The 9405-nt window shown below is 50.8% G+C and overlaps 1 long non-coding RNA gene across 1 annotated transcript; it reads right to left on the bottom strand.

Moving 5' to 3' along the window:
• Window positions 1–416: 416 nt before the first annotated feature.
• Window positions 417–905, bottom strand: LOC103641478 (uncharacterized). Its single transcript, XR_560346.2, has 2 exons — window positions 854–905; window positions 417–606 (listed from the first exon to the last, which is right to left on the bottom strand). It is a non-coding gene; the product is annotated as an uncharacterized lncRNA (long non-coding RNA).
• Between the last annotated feature and the right edge of the window lie 8500 nt (window positions 906–9405).

The following is a 9405-nucleotide window of genomic DNA, read 5'->3' as shown; positions in this document are numbered from 1 at the left end:
TAAGATGGTTGTAAACCGTCTTAAAAGATATTATATAAGACAATTTTTAATTTATAACCGTCTAGAAAGGTATTTATTTAAGTTATTTTGTCTGATAAACTGTCTTACATTAGGTTTTTGTTCAAGCCACTCCTTCTAAAGAACTGTCGAGAATACGAACATTATAAGTCTCAAAGTATTTATGAAACTGACTAGAATATCCTATAATAATAGACATTTGCAATAGGAAAACCATATTATTTAGGAGACTGATATTAGACGTTTTAGTAACCGTCTTATTTAGGAGTCTTATTTAGGAGACTGATATTAGACGTTTTGGGAACTCTCTTATTAAGATTTAAAGTACATTCTTCAATTTATAATCATTTTGAGATAACACATTATAATAATTTGAAAGAGAAATATACATACACACATTTATTTAATAACATTATAATTAATATAATATAGATAGGTATCATTCAATCTCTCATAAACAAGCATTGTCAAATAACTCATACATATGTGTACTCTAAATTCAAACTAAAATACTAATTGAAAAACTTGGTCATCAACTATCTCCACACTTGTGCGACCACTAAAATTTGAGTTCCATTTCATCTTTTCCTATACAACAAATAGGAGAAGGCAATAATTAGTAGTTAGACACTGTTGAATACCTCACATGGTCACATATCACAAAGGTCATATGGATGTGTAAATGATAGAATAATGCTAGATTTTTCATCTATCATAATAACTTACCTTCTCTAGACAACTTTGCTGGAAGCAAACATACTGACAATTGGTGAGACAATCATTTTTTGCCACATTTGAGCAAAACTTGCATTTGGGTCAAGCAGATTTGACAGACCAAGAAATAGTATCTGAAGAAGCATTCAACATTCTCCCATCCTATTGAAAGATATTAGTCAATATTGATGTCGACGTGTGGTACATGATCTTGTACTATTGAAGATGCCTACATATTGGATGTTTTCCACAAAACTGACCTTTGACCTAAAAATTAATATCAAAAGACTTATGTCTGTTGTCTACAAACTCAAAATAATGCATAGAAAAACTGCTAATCAGTAATCTAAACATCTAGGCCATGATTACACAAGAAAGAAAATTGAAAAGATATGACAAATATTTTGTAGTAGCGCTCTTATTCAATCTCATAAATAAACAAGCAATCACAAAGTTCTTATTCTATCTTTGCATGATAGTTCATTGACAACTATAAGGAATGACTTATCTGAAACTATTCTTGTGGTACCGCAATACTATGGTTCAAATGTGAGGATTACATTTATCAAATTTCATGTGTTTTGTCTTCTGTATTGAAAGTTGTAACAAAATAATAACTGCTTCGTAAATAAATAGTTTGATTGTAGTTAGTAGTTAACTTTCTGATGGTTTAGCCTATTGTGAACAACTGGTTCATTAGGATTGGAGCAACAATTACATCATTGCATATCTTGCAATTAAGCATTCTCATAGAATTTATCAAAGGAATGGTGAAGACAATCGCTTTGTAGAATCCAAGAACCATGCTAAATCACAAGCCAACAACATTTTCATCTACTAAACTAAAAAGGAAATAAAGAAGAGAAATATAAGATATATTGGGGTAGTAGTATCTACTTGTTGGGGCGAAGGCAAAGACGCCACCCTTCGCTCGAGGCCTTCGCTGCAGTCGCTGGTCTGACAGAGACAAAACGGGCAGGGACACCCTTCGCTCCATTCGGCACCAGACAAAGGCCTGCGGCGACGTCATCCCGCAGCGCGGCCTCGTCCAGCTCTGAGGCCCACGTGTGATCTGGCCCATTGTAACGGGCCCTGCGTGGCCGCCTTTGTGTTACGGGCCTAATTCGTAAAGGCATTCTTGTAATTACAGCTTGTAACCCTGCTTTATGGGAATATTCTGGGGATAAACTAGGTGTCTGAGGGCACATGCGTCCTTAACACAAGGCGCTGGGCACTCAGATACCTATAAATACCCCCGCACAGTGCCCGTGAGAGGCTAGATTAACAGAGCTATTGCCTCCTAGCATGTAACCCTGTTGTCACCACTGTTCACCCTTGTTGGCCTCCTTGCGGTTGAGAGCAAGTTCCAACATTTGGCGCCCACCGTTCGTGCTACGACAAAACCACCCGCGATGGCACCCAAGAGAGCTAACCCGAAGGCTGACGAGGCTGCCAAGGCAGCACTGCTTGCCGCAAGAAAGGGCAAGGCCCTCGTCCTCACCCAATCCACCCACCAAGAGCCCACTGAAGACAGTGTTCCACGCACCTACGAAGACGACACCTTCCGCACCTGCGGGCCCGAAGGACAATCGCAGCCGCCCCCAGGCTTCGCCCCACTGGAAGGCGCGGATCTCACCGAGGACGGCGAGGTCCTCAGCGTCTCAACAGAAGAACAGCTACAGCTGCGCGCCCTGCGCCTCAAGAACCGCAATCTCCAGAGGCAGAAAGAGATACTGGAGGCCAAGCGCCAGCGTGTGTCCACACTAGCCAAGGTGCGGCAAATGATACGCGACGAGGAGCAGAAGGCCCAAGACCTCGAGCGCGAGATCGCGCTGATGCAGCGCGAAGGCCACCTCGGTCTACAGCAAGAGCCACCCCTCCAGCAGCGCGCACAACCGGAAGACACGCGCGAAGGCCACCTCGGCCTGTAGCATGGCCCACCCCTGCAACACCGGGCGCAGCCGGAGAACCCGCGTTTCCCCCAGCATGACTACACCTTCCAGCACGGCGCGCCATTCCAAGGGGTCAACTACCTCGACGAGCGAAGTCCCCTGGCGCCACACCTGCAAGTGACGCCTTGGCCAGCTAACTTCCGAGCAGGGACCTATCCCAAGTACAACGGCAGCACTGACCCGGCGCAATACATAATGAGTTATCAGGTCGCCGTTGCGTCCGCCGGAGGGGACGACGCCACAATGGCGAAGTCTTTCATCATCGCCCTAGAGGGCCCAGCACTCACCTGGTTCACCAGATTGCCTCCGCTGTCCATTGATTCATGGAGAAGTCTCAGGGACAAGTTCCTGCTCAACTTCCAAGGGTACCGCCCAGACACCGACGCCTTGGCCGAGCTCTCGCTTTGCAAGCAGCTGGAAAAGGAGACTCTGCGGGAGTATTACCGCAAATTCTTAACACTCAAGTCACAACTGCCCTCCGTCGATGACCAGATCGCTATCCACTACGCCATCAGTGGCCTTCGTGCCGGCGTCCTCTACAGTCATTGTATCAGAGATCCACCCAAAAACCTCCAGGAGCTATATCAGCTCTTTGAGAAATATGCCAAATCCGAAGAGCTCCACCAGCGCAAAGTTGAGTCACAGCGGAAGCCCAAAGATGCCCCGCAGTCCAGCCGCACATGGACGAGGACTCCGCAGCCAGACTCCGGTCGAGATGGCCGCAGTCAGCAGCAAGTGCACAACATCGCCAACCAGCAGCCTGCTGCTGACCCCCTCGTCGCCAGGAATATCCCCCCCAGGGCCGCGGAAATGGAACTCGTGGCAGGGGCCGAGGGCGCGCGCAGCCGCCGCGCCGATTCTACTGCCTTTTCCACGGCGAAGACTGCGCCCACCAAACCAAAGACTGCCCCGAAACGAAGGCCACCAGAGACGGAATGGCGAGGGCGCAGCCAGCCGACAATCCCAGAATTGTCGCGCATAATTACCAGCCACCCCCTCCACCATATATCCACGCTCCCGCCCCGCATCCACCGCACCACGCTTACCAACACCATCAGGAAGTACAAATCGTACCTCCTCCACCCCCACCACCACACCAGCAACACCAAAACATCCCCCATGCCCCAAAGCAGGAAGACTTCGCCGATCAACCATATCGCGGAGTCATTCACATGATAACAGGGGGGTCCAGCACTGACTTCGACACCAAGCGGCAGAAGCGGGACCACTACCGCAGCATCAACCACGTCGCCGTCACTGGCCCAGTCGTGCAGACAAAGTGGTCCCACATACCGCTAACGTTCGACACACGAGACGTCGACCTGCGCAGCGCCCCCCACATCGACGCTATGGTCATCAATTGCAGCGTGGCAGGCTGGGACTTACACAAAGTCCTAGTCGACAACGGCAGTCAGGCGGACATCATCTTCCTCCACGCCTTCGACCGCATGGGTATAAGCCACAGCCTGCTCAAGCCTTCGGACAACCCGTTGTATGGCTTCGGCGGCAAGGGCACCTTTCCCGTTGGCAAAATAGAGTTGCCCCTCTCCTTCGGTGTAGCACCCAATGCCCGAAGTGAGCAAGTAACCTTCGATATTGTCGACATGGTATATCCATACAACGCCATCATGGGCCGGGGCTCCATCAATAAGTTCGAAGCTGCCATACACGGACTGTACCTATGTATGAAGATACCAGGTCCGCTAGGCGCTATTACGATCTACGGCAACCAGCAGACGGCGCGCAACATAGAGCGGGACTTCGTGCCTGGTCAGAGAAACGTGCACTGTCTCACGACCCAGCGCGAGGTCCCTGCGCCCGCCAGCCAAACCGATAAGCAGCATGACAAAGGCACAGTTACAGAGCCAAGACGGGACCAAGACTGTCCCCCTCGATCAGGCCATGCCCAAGCAGACAGTCACTGTCAGCGAAGACCTTACCTCACATGAAGAAGAGAAGCTCCTCTGCTGCCTGGCCAAGAATAAAGATGTCTTCGCCTGGTCCGCCCTCGACCTGGTCGGAGTCAGCCGATCCATAATTGAGCACAGCTTGGGAATTGACCCTTCGGTGCGACCAAAAAAGCAAAGGCTTTGCAAAATGTCCGACGAAAAGACAGAGGCCGCCAAGGCGGAGGTGCACCGCCTCCTAGAAGCTAAATTCATCGAGCCAGTGGCTTACCCCACGTGGCTCTCCAATGTCGTAATGGTGCAGAAAAAAAGCGGGAAATGGCGAATGTGCATAGACTTCACCAGTCTCAATAAGGCCTGCCCAAAGGACAATTTCCCGTTGCCGCGGATCGACAAAATAGTCGATAGCGCGGCCGGATGCGAGGTCATGTCACTCCTCGACTGCTTCTCCGGCTATCACCAGATATACATGAAGGAGGAAGACAAGGCTAGCACCAGCTTTATAACACCCTTCGGCACTTATTGCTTCATCAGAATGCCGGAGGGACTCAAGAACGCCGGGTGCACCTTCTCCAGACTCACCAAGACACTACTTGAAGGGCAGGTTGGCAGAAATATATTTACATATGTGGACGACATCGTCGTCGCCAGCAAGAATAAGGAGGACCATCTCGCTGACCTCGCCGAGACATTCGCGAACATGCGAGATGCACGACTCCGCCTAAACCCGGAAAAGTGCGTCTTCGGCGTTCGCCAGGGCAAGATATTGGGCTACCTGGTGTCACACCGCGGCATTGAGGCCAACCCAACCAAGATCCAGGCCATCGTCGACATGTCGCCTCCGCAGTCCGCCAGGGACGTCCAGCGTCTGACAGGCAGATTGGCCGCTCTCAACAGATTCATCTCCAGGTCCGCCGAGCGAAGTCTCCCCTTCCTCAAAACACTCCGCGGTGCAAAAGACTTCGCCTGGGGACCGGAGCAAGCAGCGGCCTTCGCCTCACTAAAACAGTACCTGTCGGAGCTGGCCATCCTCACGAGCCCCGACTCCTCGCTCCCCCTATTGCTCTATGTCGCGGCTTCGCCGCACGCGGTCAGCGCGGCACTAGTGCAGGAGCAGACAGTTGAGGGCGCGGTCAGACAGTGCCCTATTTACTATGTCTCCGAAGTCCTGACACCGTCCAAATGCAACATGACAGAGCTGGAGAAGATCGCCTACGCAGTTGTTATGTCTTCGCGCAAACTGCGCCATTACTTTGAAGCATTCAAGGTCCGAGTCACCTCAGACAGGGGGCTCGGCGAACTATTCAGAAACCCGGAGGCATCGGTGAGGATTGCCAAGTGGGCAGCCGAACTCTCCGGCTACCACATCAGCTTCGAGCCCAGGACAGCCATCAAGTCACAAGTCCTGGCAGACTTCGTCGTCGACTGGACTGGGCCAATAACACAGCCGGACCCGTCCACAGAGAAGGTCTGGACCATCCATTGCGACGGAGCATGGTGCCATGCGGGGGCAGGCGTCGCCGCAGTCGTCACCTCACCAGCCGGAGTCAAACACAGATATGCAGCACGCCTCAGCTTCGCCCTGGAATCCGACAGATGCACAAACAATATAGCAGAGTATGAAGCGGTTATTCTCGGCCTCCGCAAGCTAAGGGCCCTCGGAGTCACCACATGTATCATCAAAACAGACTCCAAGATAGTCGTCGGCCAGGTCGAGAAAGACTATGCAGCAAAAGACCCCGCGCTCATGCAATACCTCGCGGCCATCCGAAGTCTCGAGAGACAGTTCAAGGGATTCACCTTGCAGCATGTGGATAGGGCCAAGAACGAGGAGGCCGATGCATTGGCCAAGGCTGCCGCCAGGGGCGAGCCTTTGCCCTCCGACGTGTTCTTTCACACCATCGGCACGCCAGCCGTCCGGAGCCCCAAAGGGCTCCAAATAACTAATGATAGCGAGGGCCACCGCATAGTCAAGCTAATCATGACCGAAGACTGGCGGACACCAATAACCCTGTTCCTACAGGGGTACTATCATCCAACCGACGTCAGTGAGGCCAAGCGCCTCAGACACCGAAGCCGGGACTTCGCACTGATTGAGGGCCAACTCTACAAGAAAGGGGTCAGTCAGCCAATGCTTAAGTGCGTCACCGAAACCGAAGGCATGCAGATCCTACGTGAAGTCCACAGTGGCACGTGCGGCTCGCACGCAGGGCCAAGGGCCCTATGTAACGCCCTGAATTTGGGGGTAGAATTTTTTCTTCTTTTCTCTCACCAAATTCGGGCGTTACTCTTTTCTTTCTCGTTCCCTCGCTAAACTTTGACCTTTTCCAAAGTTTTAGCGGGGTTCGGCTTGGAATTCCCGTGTTAAGAAAAACCCTAAATTACCTTATGTTGTTTGATGCACCATGCCGAACTATGCATTCTTTGATTGCTTAGGAATGTAAGTGCATTCATCTAAGAAGATCGGATTTCGAAAAGAAGAAAAACCTTTTCTTTCTTTTTCTTTTTCTTTTTTCTTTCTCTCCCTCTTCCTTTTCTCTCCCCCGCGCCGTGGGCCGCGCCCTGGCCGGCCCAGCCGCCCCCGCGCACCCCTTTGGGCCCAGTTGGCCCATGCCGCCCCCCTCCCTTTATTTTCCCAAAACCCCTCTCCCTCCCTCTCATTCTCTCTCTTCCCCACCCCAGCCGCCGCCCCCCTGCCCTAGCCGCCGCCCCCTGCAGCTCGACCGCCCCTGCAGCTCGGTCGCCCCGCCGTTCGGCCGCCCGTCCCCGTCCCCGGTGAGGTCCCCCTCCCCGGCCCAACCGCTGCCCAGCTCGGCCGCCCTTGGCCGGCTCGGTCGCCGCCGCCCCCTGCGCGCCCTGCCCCGCCCCCTGGCCGGTTCGGCCGCCCGCCCGCCCAACTCGGCCGCCCCCCCGCCGGTTCGGTCGCCCAGCCCGGCCGCCCCCTGCGCGCCCCAGCTCGGCCGCCCCCCTGCCCCGCGCCCGCGCCCTGCCCAGCCGCCCCTGCCCCAGGCCGGTTCAACCGCCCCCTGGCCGGTTCAACCGCCCCCCCTCTTTTTTTATTTTCATTTTATTTTTATTACTGGTATGTGTTTTATTTTAGGCAGGTTAATCATTGTTCATGTTATTGAAACATGAAATTTAATTTGGAATTCCGTTACGCTAGTTGATTCATATAATCAATTGTTTATCCAGTTCAATATTGATCAACTAAAAATGACTAGGTTCCCATTAGTGCATATAACTAAATTCTTTTGTTAGAACCAATTGTAACTAATCGTTAGTGCATAAGCTTTAACCCCTGCGAGACCTTTTCCCGTTTCTTTCTAACCATAATGAATGCGATATCGAATGTCATACTTGATGCATATTCACTTTATTTGTTCCCTTGTATGATGTACTGTTTGTTTCCCAATTTGAATGGATGAATGTATGTATGCTTGCAATCGCATAGAGAACGATCCGGTCGAAGAGCCCGAGGAACTCGCAGGAGAAGCCCCTGAGCAGCAGTCGGTTGGTGGAGGCAAGTGTCCTTTGACCTATCTCTGTCCTATTCATTATTTAATTCACCTCCCGCATTACACATTTATACCTAAGGATTGACTAGCTTTTGTTGTCCATGTCCTTGTTTACCTATCTGGGTTGGATTATTATTATTATTAGTTAGCTTTATGCTATTGCTCAACTCTAATCAATGAACATGATGAGATTATCTATGATACGCTGTTTTCCCTTCTCTTATTATGATGTTGTACTTGTGGCTTTAAGGGGGCTCGAGCGGTTTCTCGAGTGCCTCTCCGTAAGGACCTGTTCTATGGATGACCGCCCGGGAAAACAGTGCAACCATGAGGGTAGAATGGGGTGCCCTTAGCTGAATAATTAGAGGATCCGGGATGTAGTTCACTTAGCCGTCGTGCCGTCAATGGGGCTCGGTGTATGCGGCTCGCTCTGCCAAGGTTGATTTGTCCCTTGGGGAGGAGTGCGGTACATTTAGGAAACCTAACGGGTGGCTACAGCCCCGGGGAATCTTTGTAAAGGCTACGTAGTGATGCCCTGCTAGGCCACCTAGGTAGTGGTCAATGGGGAGTAGCTCTCTCCGGGCAGAAAGGGAATCACGGCTTGTGGGTAAAGTGCACAACCTCTGCAGAGTGTTTGAAAACTGATATATCAGCCGTGCTCGCGGTTATGAGCGGCCAAGGGAGCTCCAGTGATTAGTGGTACTTGATCAGAGACATTGTGGTACAGGTGGCTATGAGAATCGATGGTTTTGGTTATGACTATGGTGCTGGTAAGTGGTATTCTTTCCGTTTGGAAAGGGTACATCGGGTTAATAACTTGGGTAATGCTAAAACTTGGCTTTCTACTAGTAAGTAATAATCTGACCAACTAAAAGCAACTGCTTGACTTATCCCCACATAAAGCTAGTCCACTACAGCCAAACAGGATACTTGCTGAGTATGTTGATGTGTACTCACCCTTGCTCTACACACCAAACCCCCCCATCCCCAGGTTATCAGCATTTCAACCACTGCTTAGGCGAAGATGAAGCTTTGGAAGGAGACTTCCAGGAGTTCCAAGACTACGACGAGTTCTAGGAGTGGGTTAGCGGCAACCCCCAGTCGGCTGCCTGTGAAGGCCGCAGTTATCTACGTTTCTTTTCCGCACTTTGATTTATTGTAAGAACTATATGGACGTCTCAGACGTATGATGTAATCAACTATTATTCCCTTTTAATACTATTTTGAGCACTGTGTGATGATGTCCATGTTATGTAACTGCTGTGTACGTGAATAACTGATCCTGGCACGTACATGGTT

Source organism: Zea mays, chromosome 10 (genome assembly GCF_902167145.1).
Source record: "Zea mays cultivar B73 chromosome 10, Zm-B73-REFERENCE-NAM-5.0, whole genome shotgun sequence".
NCBI lineage: Eukaryota > Viridiplantae > Streptophyta > Magnoliopsida > Poales > Poaceae > Zea > Zea mays.
Note: the sequence above shows the minus strand (reverse complement) of the source record. Positions and strands in the feature narration are given on the sequence as shown.